The following is a 12,805-nucleotide window of genomic DNA, read 5'->3' on the forward strand; positions in this document are numbered from 1 at the left end:
GCAAAGAGGATGTGAGCAAAACACTCTGGCACACAGTACGACTTGGTAACACAAACAAGTTTCCTTGGAGAGAGGTCACTCTAGATAACCCAAGGGGGTTTCTGGTCCAGACATCATCAAGTGGGTACGGCAGGCTTTTTAAGCCAATTGCCCAATCAGTGTGTGAAAATGGTTAACATCAGCATTTTCCTCCTACAGATGTGGCCACGAGGGCAGGGAGTTCCTGGAAAAGAAACATACACAAGGAACCTGGATCTTCAGAGCTGACAGTGTGTTTTTGCAAACCTGCACCCAGATATATAGTAGAGCGTTCTGGTTACACAGTAGCTTTGATATGTAGGATCTGATTATAGAGGCATGTTTAAAAGGAGCCCCTGGCAGAGGTGCAATGTCTGCACAAGATCCTGATAACATCTCTTACACTGTGAACTATCTGATTATACTGGTTCTACCGCCCCCTTCAGAGCCTAAGGACGCTGGTGTCTCAGCACCAGTGTGAAACAGAGGGGGGGGTTCCCCAGTTGCCTGGATGAAAGCGAGGCAGAAACCCATCTTGATAAAGATGTTGTCAGTTTGCCAAGACTCCCACCAAAATGGTGTGAGCCAATGAAAGAGAAAAATGAGACTTATTGTCAGGGAACTGACATCAGAGGAAAGGGAGGTGGTAGGGCTCCCAGAGACTGGGAGAGAGTCAGCAGCTAAAGCAGGGACAAGGAGGGGGAGCGAGGGGTCTCTGGAGGAGGATCTCAGTAATGCTGAGAGAGACGCAGCAGCCCAGGCAGGAAACAGCAGGGGAGAGAAAGGGGTGAGAGACACTTCCAGCGAAAATAGCGGGGAGGTGTCAGAAGCAACTGCAGGGAGACCCATGCTTCGCCGGAAGCTGCCACGTCGTGAGTCCAGGAGACGCGTTTCCGTTAAGGAACTTCTTTGCTGGAAGCGCTTCCGCAGGCAGCCACTGTCAGACTCTACTAGTGACTAGAGCAGACATGTCTGAGGAGCTCTGTCACACACAGAGGTTTGTGGGGCCGCACAAACTCTGAAGGGGCACAATTTTAAGCACAAGCAGCTAATCATCCCCTGATAGCAGTCTGACAGTCTTTGTACGCTGCCTGTGCAGGAGAAAGCATCATGAGCAACCCAGCCGGAACCGGAGAGGCAGGGGTTGGAGCAGGTCCAAGCTTGGAAGAAAGGTATCAAGCTCTGGAGGTCCAACTTGCGCTGCAGACGGCGAGGCTCGAGGAGAGAAGGGCTCAGGATGCTGACAAAAAGGGGAGAACCACTCAGTTCCCCAGAAAGGTACCAGGATTGGTGCAGAAGTTTGGGGGGGACCCCAAGGATTACCATGCCTTTAGGACTGAGATGCAATATGCCCTGAATGTGCAGTTTGATGAGTTCCCTGATGAGGAATCGCGAGTTGCTTTCGTAATTGGGCATCTTGAGAAGGGGGCGCGGGACTGGGTTCGACCCCTGATGGCAACGCACAACGATATCCTAAAGGACACTATGAAATTCTTTCGTGCAATGGATATCATGTTTTCCAGCGATATTGAGGAAGGGGTGGTGCGCAGACAGCTAATGGCTTGCAAGCAGGGAAGCAGATCTGTCCGTGAGTACTGGACTGAATTTACCATGCTGATTCACAGATTGGGGTGGGATTTATCGGCAGCACCCATTCAGATGCTATTTGAAGAAGGTCTTTCTTCAGCTGTGAAAGACGAGCTGGCCAGGAGCCCCAGGGCGGTGTCTATGGATCAGCTGACCAAATCTGCGCTGACCATTGGAGCGCGCCAGGAGGCAAGAGCCTTGGAGAGGCGGGAAGGGAGAGGGGAACGTTGGAAGGAGTTACGCATTCCAGACATTCCTGAGCCAGCTTTCCCGCCGGCAGAGCCGATGGAAATCGGAACAGCCCGCGCGCGCGCAGTTTCAAAGCCCAGTGAGGGGGCGAAGAAGGAGGGAAAGGGAGCCCGGAAATGCTATCTCTGCCAACAGCCAGGCCACTTTGCCAGAGTCTGCCCCCAGAGGAAGGAATGGCAAGGGATGGTGGGAGCAGTTGAGGGGGAAGAGCAGGGAGAAACGGAGCAGGTAAAAGCCAACGCCTGGTTGCCACCGTCAGGGCACTGCAGCCAGGCCAAAGAGCAGTGAAAGTGCCCGTGCCAGAAGCTCCTCGACCTGCTCTAGTGATTGAAGTGTCGCTAGAGCTGCAAAATGGACACCCCCTAAAAATAAAGGCGCTGTTGGACTCAGGCAGCTCCTGCAATTTTATGAGCAAGGAGTTTGCTGCTGAACATCAGATACAGACTATCCCTTTAAGCAACCCCCTGCAGGTGACCACGATCGATGGCAGGGAACTGTTGGGAGGAGGAGTTAGCTTGCAGACCGTCCCAATGATAATGAGGGTGGCAAGGCACACAGAACTGATAGCGTTTAATGTGGCCACCTTGGGAGGCGCTCCCATTATTTTGGGAATGAGCTGGCTAGCCTTACATGATCCGCTGGTGGGCTGGCATCAAAGAGTGGTTTCCTTCGGTTCAGCACATTGCTTAGAACACTGCAGGGGGGAAAAGGGGTCAGCAGGGGCCCAAGCCACCCTAGCAGGGACTGAAGTAATGGGGAAGGGGAAGGTGCCACCACAGTATGCTGATCTCAGCGACGTGTTCAGCGAGAAGGAAGCTGACCAACTACCCCCGCATAGGCCCTTTGATTGCCAGATCAATTTACTCCCTGGAGCACAGCTTCCTGTAGGCAAGTTGTATGCCATGTCGGACAGGGAAATGCAGGAGTTGCGAGCGTTCATTGACAAGAACCTGAAGAGAGGCTTCATCAGAGAGTCCAAGGCAGCGGGGGGTAGCCCAGTGTTTTTTGTGGATAAAAAAAACACGGACAAGCCGAGGCTGGTATGTGACTTTCGGCGCCTAAATGCAGTGACAGAGCCGGCGGCTTTTCCTATGCCCAGGATTGATGATATTTTGACCAGGGTGCGAAAAGGAAAGATTTTTACAAAGCTGGACCTAAGGGGGGCGTACAACCTGATACGTATAAGGAAAGGGGATGAATGGAAGACCACCATGTTCACCCCTTTGGGGGCATTTGAATACCTCGTTATGCCTTTTGGATTACAAACAGGCTCCGCGTGTTTTCAAGCCTTCATGAACCACGTACTGGGGCCTTTGCTCTACAAGAATTGCGTGGCCTTCTTAGATGACGTGTTGGTGTATTCGGAGAATGAGGAGCAACATGTGAGAGACGTCAGAGAAGTGTTGAGCAGGCTGCAAGCCAACAGACTGTGGGTGAAACTGGAGAAGTGTCAGTTTCATACCAAGGAGGTGGAATTCCTGGGGTACCGCTTGTCAGACAAGGGGTTGGCCATGGACCCCGGCAAGGTTCAAGCGGTGCTGGAATGGAAAACACCCAAGACCAAGAAGGATGTGCAGAGGTTCCTAGGGTTTGGAAACTTTTATCGTAAGTTCATCCGAAACTTCGCCCACCTGACGGCGCCCATCACGGACTGTCTCAGCAGTAAAAAGAAGTTTGTTTGGACGGGGGAGGCGGAGCGAGCGTTTGAGGAACTGAAAAGGGCCTTCGCCTCTGATGAACAACTTCTACATGTGGATTTACAAAAAAAGCTGAGGGTCGAAACAGACGCTTCTGACAGAGCCATAGGGGCGGTGCTTCTTCTGCAGCCGGGGAAGGAGGGGTCAGAGTGGCGACCGTGTGCCTTCTTTTCGCGAAAGCTGAACAAATCTGAGAGGAACTACACGGTGTACGACCGGGAACTTCTTGCGATTCATGAGGCCTTCCGGAGATGGAGGCACCTGCTAATTGGTGCACAACAGAAGGTGCAAGTGTGCACGGACCATAAGAATCTAGAGTATTGGAGAACTGCGCGAGTGCTCAACCAACGGCAGTTGAGATGGGCCCAGGAGTTCTCCAAATTTAACTTTGAGATTTGTTACGTACCAGGCCCGGAGAACGTTAGGGCGGACGCTCTCTCACGCAAACCTGAATATTTGGAGGGAGAGGGTGCACCCGAAGAGACCCATGTCATTCCCGAGGACCGCTGGGTGTGTGGGGCGGCATTGGTGGGGCAAAGGGAACTGGTAGAGGGAACGGTGCAGGATGAATACGCCCAGGACAAACTCAGGGGTCTCAGGAGGGAGGGAGACAAACCCGGGGGTTTTGAGGAGAGAGATGGGGCGTTGTACTACAAGGGAGCGTTATACATACCTGAAGGGGAATTGAGGGAAAAGGTACTCAAGCAACTGCACGATAGCCCCACAGCAGGGCATTTTGGGCAACACAAAACCATGTGGCTGGTTACCAGGGAATTCTGGTGGCCCAAGGTCAGGGAAGATGTGCGGGAATATGTGAGAGGGTGTGACCGATGCCAACGAGCCAAGGGGGAGAGGCGGGCACCGGCAGGTTTATTAGAACCACTACCCACGCCGGAAAGGCCATGGGAGGCAGTGGCAATAGATTTCATGACTGATCTGCCCAGGTCCAAAGGGAAAACAGCCATCATGGTTGTGGTAGACCTGTTAACCAAGATGGCCCACTTTATAGCCTGCTCACATGCGGTCACAGCGGAAGAAACCGCTAAATTGTTTGTGGAAAATGTGTTTAGGCTGCATGGCGCCCCCTTGAGGGTGGTTTCTGACCGAGGGAAACAATTTACTTCCAGGTTCTGGAGGAAGCTCATGAGCTTATTGCATGTAGAGGTGAATTTCTCTACTGCCCGTCATCCAGAAACCAACGGGCAGGCGGAAAGAGCTAATGGTGTCCTCCAGCAATATTTGAGGTGTTATGTGAATGACAGAGAGAATGATTGGGTGGAGAAGCTGGCGTTGGCAGAATTTGCCTACAACAATGCAGAGAACGTGTCCACGGGGATGAGCCCTTTTTTGGCTAATCACGGGTGTCATCCCCGAGCCTTCCCAGGGGGGGAAGGGGAGAACTGGAGCGTTCCAGCCGCAGAACAGTTCGTTGAAGAAATGGAAGCGATCCATCGCCAGCTCCAACTTAATTTAAACAGGGCGAAGGAGGAATATAAGAGGCAGGCAGACAAAACCAGAAGGGAAGGGGAAAGCATTAGGGTGGGGGACCAGGTGTGGCTGTCCACCCAAGGGTTACCATTTAAAGGAGGTTGTAAGAAGTTAAGACCCAAAAGACTGGGCCCATTTGAAGTCACGCAACAGGTCAACCCAGTGGCTTTCAGACTCCGGTTACCGAACCACATGAAGTTGCACCCAGTGTTCCACAGGTCGTTGCTGTCACCGTATATAGGGGACAGAGAGGGGAGGGTCAATAGGGGACCAGCTATGGAGGAAAAAGAACACAGCTACCATGTAGCGGAGATTCTCGATTCCAGGTGGAAGGGAGAGCAAGTAGAGTATTTGGTAATGTGGGAAGGGGAGCCGGAGTCGGAAAACACCTGGGTCAGGGCAGAGGATGTAGATGACGAGGTTTTGATTGAAACTTTTCATCAGAGATTCCCTCGTAAACCCCAGCCAGTGGCGAGGTTCCGGAGGGAATACTTCGCCACCACCGACGAAGAAGAAGAGTTGGAGGGGTTCTCTGATTCCGAGGTGGAGGAGGATTCAGCGAGTCGGAACGAAGACCGATGGAGGGAAATGTTCGAGACGTCTGAAGATGAAGAGGATTCTTTTCGGGGTTTCAGCTCCTCACCGCCCAGAGGAGAGAGTAGGGGCGGGGGAGAAGGGGGCCCTGGAGGGGAGGTGGATGTCAGGGAACTGACATCAGAGGAAAGGGAGGTGGTAGGGCTCCCAGAGACTGGGAGAGAGTCAGCAGCTAAAGCAGGGACAAGGAGGGGGAGCGAGGGGTCTCTGGAGGAGGATCTCAGTAATGCTGAGAGAGACGCAGCAGCCCAGGCAGGAAACAGCAGGGGAGAGAAAGGGGTGAGAGACACTTCCAGCGAAAATAGCGGGGAGGTGTCAGAAGCAACTGCAGGGAGACCCATGCTTCGCCGGAAGCTGCCACGTCGTGAGTCCAGGAGATGCGTTTCCGTTAAGGAACTTCTTTGCTGGAAGCGCTTCCGCAGGCAGCCACTGTCAGACTCTACTAGTGACTAGAGCAGACATGTCTGAGGAGCTCTGTCACACACAGAGGTTTGTGGGGCCGCACAAACTCTGAAGGGGCACAATTTTAAGCACAAGCAGCTAATCATCCCCTGATACTTATGTTCTTCGTTGATTCAAACATTTCTTCAGGATTCCATTTTGCAGTCATTTCCCTGGCCCCCTCCCTCACTTCTGGCCTTGTGGCACAATACCCTCCCGCCCCACATTTTAGGAGTTCCTCTGTGACAAGATCTCCTCCTCCCTGTGTCACAGCTTGCTTGAACAAAGGGGTTGTATGTGTTGGTGTAACTTGTTGGTGCAAAAATATACATATATGTAGGATGGAAAATTCCTGGATGCCAAGATCCAAATTTGGGGCAAGTACTCTTTGATGAGAGAACCCCAGCAGAGATTTAAAATCACAAAATATACAGCAAAGCATGGAAACATAGGCTGTTAGACAAACTCCTCAAAGGTCAGGTTGATGTGCTTCAGAAAATTTGCACAGGCAGTAAAACTTGGTTTAGTTACAAAGTGGTGAAAGTTCCTAAATTATGGGTATAAAAACTCAAGAGTGGCTTGTGAGAGCCACGCGGTCTGAAAGGAGAAGTTCACAGCTCCTCACACACCAAATTCATATGTAGACTGGGGGAGAACTGAGTGAGAAACCTTGATTACCTATTTCCTCCCAAGATGGTGGAGTGGACTAAGCCTGGCAGGACAGTTTACTCTATGCTATTAACCCCTTCATGTGTTAACTAGACTTAAGCATGTTGGTTGCTTTTTTTGCTTCTAACTTGTTTTTCAGCCATGCTTCTGGGTTTGTCCTTTGGCCCAGACTTGCTCTTTCGTCCTGACTACTGGCTTGTCCCATGTCCCTCACATCAGGCTGCTGCATATAGCCCAAGCCTGACACCTGCCCATCATTCCATTTCCAACAATGTCTAACCAGATGTTGCTGGTAAGGTCTCCCATTGATGTTTACCAATGGCTAGCATTCAGCCTCTGAGCATAGGGGCCCACAATAGAAAAGCTGCTTTTTCACACCAAGAACAGCAGCAGCTGCCCTCCCATGTCCAGTCACAAAGTCCCAGTAATTATTAACAATGGGTTCCTCCCTTTAATCCGCCCAGCAACAGTGGCTTCTGTTGCAGCGCATAGTGGTGCTGTATGGTTAAAAGGTAAAAGTAAAGGGACCCCTGACCATTAGGTCCAGTCGTGGCTGACTCTGGGGTTGCAGCGCTCATCTTGCTTTATTGGCTGAGGGAGCTGGCGTACAGCTTCCTGGTCATGTGGACAGCATGACTAAGCTGCTTCTGGCAAACCAGAGCAACACACGAAAAGGCCATTTACCTTCCAGCCAGAGCGGTACCTATTTATCTACTTGCAGTTTGACGTTCTTTTGAACTGCAAGGTTGGCAGGAGCAGGGACCGAGGAACGGAAGCTCACCCCGTTGGGGGGGATTTGAACCACCGACCTTCTGATCAGCAAGTCCTAGGCTCTGTGGTTTAACCCACAGCGCCACCTGCATCCCTGGTAACTGCTGTATGGTTACCAGGTAGCAAAACAGCTGTTGAAGAGCTACATTTCAAACATAGGCAATAGCATTATTAGTTGTTGTTGGGTTTTGCTTTAAATGTCCTCCCCCCCACTGGGCTTTCTTTCTTAGCAGGCAAGCCTTGGCATCGAGAGATAAACTGATATTGAGCATATGGTTTATTATGAGGCACTCATCTTTCCAAGGCTCTCATGTTCTGGGGAAACGCCAGATTGCAAGAGAGAAAGTTGGCGTGCCCATTTGGGCATCTTTTCCAAAGACATTTGGTATTTTTGAGAGCTACAGCGCAAGATTAGAAAACAAAGGCACAGCAAGGAAAAATGTGATTGTGGAAGCCGAGGCTTCCCTGTACTCTCAGCAAACAGCCTCGGCTGAAGACATCCAGCTGCCTAAGGTGACCCAGTAAATGTCACTCCCAACCTTTTATTGCTGTTCCATCAACCTTGAATTTCTGCTGATGCAGCAGCAGCAGAAACCCAGGTGACCCTACAGACTCTTGCTGCACAATCCTCGCTCTGAGGATGGACTTGTTAATGGAGAAATCCGAGGGCTCCCTTGGACAAAAAAAACAAGGACACCAGCTAGGAATACCAGAGCGAAACAGCAGCCAGTAGGCTTGGTCTTTATTGAAGACTGTCGCAACAAGACTCCCACCTGCCACCAGGTGAAACAAAATGGAAGCCCAGAACAAAAGAAGACCCCAACTTTATTAGTTATTAATCCCCCAAACTACACCCCTAGAACTACATCACAACTACATCACGACTACATCTTTGACAAAAAGGAGGGGTTGAGGGTGGAGTTGTGGAGGTAACCTGAGTATCTTGTCACCTGGCTGGTTCCTCCTTTCCCCCCTCCCCATGAGTCATTTCCAGAGGACAAAGGGGAGCTGGCACTTTCCTGCCCCCAGAGGGAAGATCTGATCATTGTCCTTTGTTCCGGTCCATGTTGAATCCACTCCCATATGCAAATCCATTGTGACCTTGATGGTCTTCTGTCTGGGACCATCAAGATTGTCATGCCAACTGGGTAGGGCTCCTGTGTATGTGTTGGTGCGCTTAAGGGATTATGGCCATCCTGTATCAAAGCATCCCCCTTTGATAGTCCTTCCTTCATAGAGCAAAATAAAAGTGGACCGGTGTAAATCCGACGTACAGTTGATTTACTACGAATTTATAACAGAAACGTCACGTATGTCATGTGTGAGTGTGTGTGTCGTGTTTGTACAAACTGAATGATTGCCGGGGGGGGGGCATTTCCTGCGACAGACTCCATGTGGAGTTTCTTGTTGCTGTTCTTGTTTGAGAGAGACAATAAAGTTCTTATCTTGCTTCCTGTCTGTTGTGCTGTGTATACCTTCCATGACACAGAAGTGGAAGATGAACCCTTGGCCCATGGGGCCCCCACACACTGTTTCGGCCCCTGCAGAGATTGCAACCCATTGCTTTGCATGCAGAAGGTCCCATGTTCCACCTATGGCACCTACAGCAAAGAGGATAAAGCAGCAGCAGTTGATAGGAAGGTTTCTTCTCTGCTTGAGATCCTGGAGAGCTGAGGCCTGTCAGAGCAGAAAGTGCTTGGCTAGATGGACCAATAGTCTGACTTCTTACAAGGCAGCTGCCTACGTTCCTCAGATCTAATTCTGCTTTGCATTCCATCCATGCAGGAAGGTAGAATGCTATTTGCCAGAAGCAGGGCCTTTGTAGTGAAGGCTCCATGGATGAAGAACAATTTCCCCCCTTGGGAATAGAGCAATATCTCCTCACCTGGCTTTTGAGGGGGCTGTGAGGCATATTCTGACTTTTGGTTTGGCTGGTTAGGAATTTTGTGTCTCTTAGTTCACTGCTTGTATTATCTGGGGGAGAGGGTTAAAATGGTTTAGCCTTTTTTTGAAAAAACCACCTTAGATAAAATTTAGAATTGCTTAGGGGCAAGCATGCCAACTTTAAAGTTGTGATGCCACTTATTTTTTCACTCGAGGAAAGGTTAATTTTTTAGTCTCACAGCTTTTGCTTATTTTCTCTCTCCAGGTGCTGTCGGTTTCCCATGTAATTTATTTCACTGGAGATGAACAGCTTGTGCACTATCCCCTTCAGATGGCAAAGCAGAAAAGCAAGACTCTGGATTCTCCTCCCTTCCCCTTAAGGTATGTTTTGCTTGACACCGACTTCTGCTGTGGTGAAGACTGGGAATGGGCAAAACTGTCAATTCTGGTTTCTAATTTATCTCTTTCCTCCAACGGTTTGTGGTTGTTTTTTTAAAAAAGGAAGACATCACAGAAACATTTGAATGCATTTTTGAGCACATTTCTCTGACTGCATACATTTATGCATGCAGTTTTGCTCAATGTACAAAATTTCGCAAGCAATTCTGCCCAATATGATGCATCTTTGCATATTATTTTCAACAACACACACATTTTTTGTACCCATTTTCATTTCATGTTTTTGCATTGCAAAATTTGAGGAAGGGTAAAATTTCGAAATATAGCGGTGTTTGGGTGTTGGCTTGGAAAGTTTGAATTAGGCAAGGAAGTGCAAATTGGGAATAAATTTATCTCTTAACTGTAGCAATGACATAGTGTAGACACCATTAACTGACCTTTGGGTTTGGGATCTGGTCTTATGAACCAACATTTTAAATGTGCTTAACACTGGCTGAATTGTGCCCTTCACTTTGCACTAAATCAGGAGTCAGCAAACTTTTTCAGCAGGGGGCTGGTCCACTGTCCCTCAGACCTTGTGGGGGGCCGGACTATATTTTGAAAAAAAAATGATGCAAGAGCACGACAAGCCCTGGTGGCTGCTTATCTGTGTCTTGCGAGCGGCAGGGGCTGGCGGCAGCGATGGGATAATGAGCAGTGCACGAAAGGGCTCTGGAGAGGGGCTGCTTAAAATGGCGGCAGCTTGAGTGCTGCTGCTGCTAACACTAACAAAGCCCAGCCCCCTTCCTCCTCTAGGCAGGGCGGGGAGAAGCCAGGAGGAGGGAGGGAGGGAGGCATGTAAAGGAGAGGGAGGGAGAGGGAAATAATGCGTGCGCTGGCGATCCACGTGGCGACTCCCAGACCGCCCACAGGCCGGATCCAGAAGGCAATTGAGCAATTGGGACTGATTGTGCCTTAGTTTGCCTACCCATGCACTAAATGGTTATACTATTAGAAATACATAGATAATTATGAAATTATTGTGAGGTTTAATTAGTTAACTGTTTATATTTGGAGGGAGAAGAATAATCATTTCCTTAATAACAATTTCCTTAAAAACCAACTTAGACACATGAAAAACTTAAAACAAATCCTTTTTCCTGATGAATAGCTTTTGGGCTATAATGTAACTTAAATAGAATACTATCTTTAGAAAGATTTTTTTTTCCTCCAAAAGCATTTTATTTTAAAAATCCAATTTAAATAATAAAAAAAACTGATTTAAATTTAAAAAAAATCAGTGGTTTTTAAAAAATAATAATCTGATTTTGAAGGAATGGGTTTCTGTGTAGCAAGTTTAAAACTGACTCAACCCCCCCCCCTTTGTTCTTTCAAAAGAAATCATTTTAAAATGCATAAAACTTGAGCTGTTGAGCAAAAGCAAAATAAGGACACAATTGCATAAACAAGCTCTCTCCTTTATCAGTCACGGCAAGGGATGACCCTGACGTTTTAGGGGAACAAAGAAAACACGTCAATACTTTATCTTATGTGCTCACCACAAAATATGTGGGGACCGATGTCCGGGGAAAACGCCAAAAGCGTGTTCCCGGAGATTATGACCTCTTCCCAGATACGAGTAGGAAGAGGAAGATCCTTTTATGGTCAGAAGTACAGGAAGGAAGATCATTTTATGGTTAAGAGTACCAGAGCAGGAACATATGTGATGTCAACCTGCGTATACAAGCTGACGTGACTCAGGAAGGGGGAAGAGGGTGTCTGGAGGATATACTGTATTTTTTGCTCTATAAGACTCACTTTTTCCCTCCTAAAAAGTAAGGGGAAATGTGTGTGCGTCTTATGGAGCGAATGCAGGCTGCGCAGCTATCACAGAAGCCAGAACAGCAAGAGGGATTGCTGCTTTCACTGCGCAGCAATCCCTCTTGCTGTTCTGGCTTCTGAGAGTCAGAATATTTTTTTTCTTGTTTTCCTCCTCCAAAAACTAGGTGCGTCTTGTGGTCTGGTGCGTCTTACAGAGCGAAAAATACAGTATATACTGCATGAAACTTCTCATTTCTTTGGACTTGCTGTGGACTTGATCACACAAGTGCCTTCTGCTATCCAGAGAGCAGAATAAACTCTTTCTTTGAACCAACTCGGTGTCATTTGACTTCCTTCCTCCTGTCCCGGAGCAACGCAGACCCAACTGGTGCACTCCAATAAGGTTACAATTTTTTTTTAAAAAAAAAATCATTGGTTTTTATCCACCCTGGTATAGAAATTCAAAAAGACATAACATAATAACCAACAAAACAATACCCCCCTTTAAAAGACTAAATGTTAGGTTCTGTGGTTGCATCCTAGCAGGCCTTTCAAAACATCCACCTGTTGGATAATATTCTAAAATAGTCACATGCACTCAGGCGTCTCTCTGATCAGGGGTTTGGGGTATACCAGGTACTTAGCAGGCCTTAAGCAACAATGAAGACCATTTCATGCTGGAAACAGGGAACTATGTGTTTTGTTGCAGGTGCAGTGAGACGCAGTGGTAATGAGGATGGGGAATGAGGATGAGTTGGGAACGAAGAGGCGAGGTGAAAAGAGCAACAGCCTACCATGTTGGGGGCTCCAAATCTGACACTGAGTGGTGCTTTGTTTTCGTCCCCCTAACCACCCTGGAACAGGTGACTTCCTGAGTTCTATGCTGCCCAAATTTCTCCTGCAAATGCATCTGCCTCTCCCTGACACATCCCTCTGAAAAAGAGAGAGCATAAGTTATGCCGGCTTTAATTTCCATTCTTTTGCAATTAATTAGCTAATTTTACACTGGAGCCTCTTCAAACGGCCTTTGCACAGAGCTTGGTCCAGCTCCCCAGCCCCCATGCTGGAGAGCTGCCCCCTGTGTGTGCCTGTGCGCCTGTTTGTGTGCGCATTGTTTTGTCTTTAGAAATTCAAGGTTGGAGAGACATCTCCTGCACTCGTGGATCCTTGCTAATTAATCTCTTGGCCTCCTTGGTCAAGATCAAAGC

General features: G+C 48.7%; 1 long non-coding RNA gene across 1 annotated transcript in view; it reads left to right on the forward strand.

Annotated features, from left to right (window-relative positions):
* LOC309518600 overlaps positions 1-12,424 on the forward strand; it is a 56,342-nt gene extending 43,918 nt beyond the window's left edge. The window contains exons 2-3 of the long non-coding RNA XR_014213543.1: positions 9,664-9,779; positions 12,307-12,424. This is a non-coding gene — a long non-coding RNA (uncharacterized lncRNA). The remainder of the gene's footprint in view (positions 1-9,663; positions 9,780-12,306) is intronic.
* The last annotated feature ends 381 nt before the right edge of the window (positions 12,425-12,805 follow it).

Source organism: Podarcis vaucheri (genome assembly GCF_965113315.1).
Source record: "Podarcis vaucheri genome assembly, chromosome: 14".
In the NCBI taxonomy this organism is placed as follows: Eukaryota; Metazoa; Chordata; class Lepidosauria; order Squamata; family Lacertidae; genus Podarcis; species Podarcis vaucheri.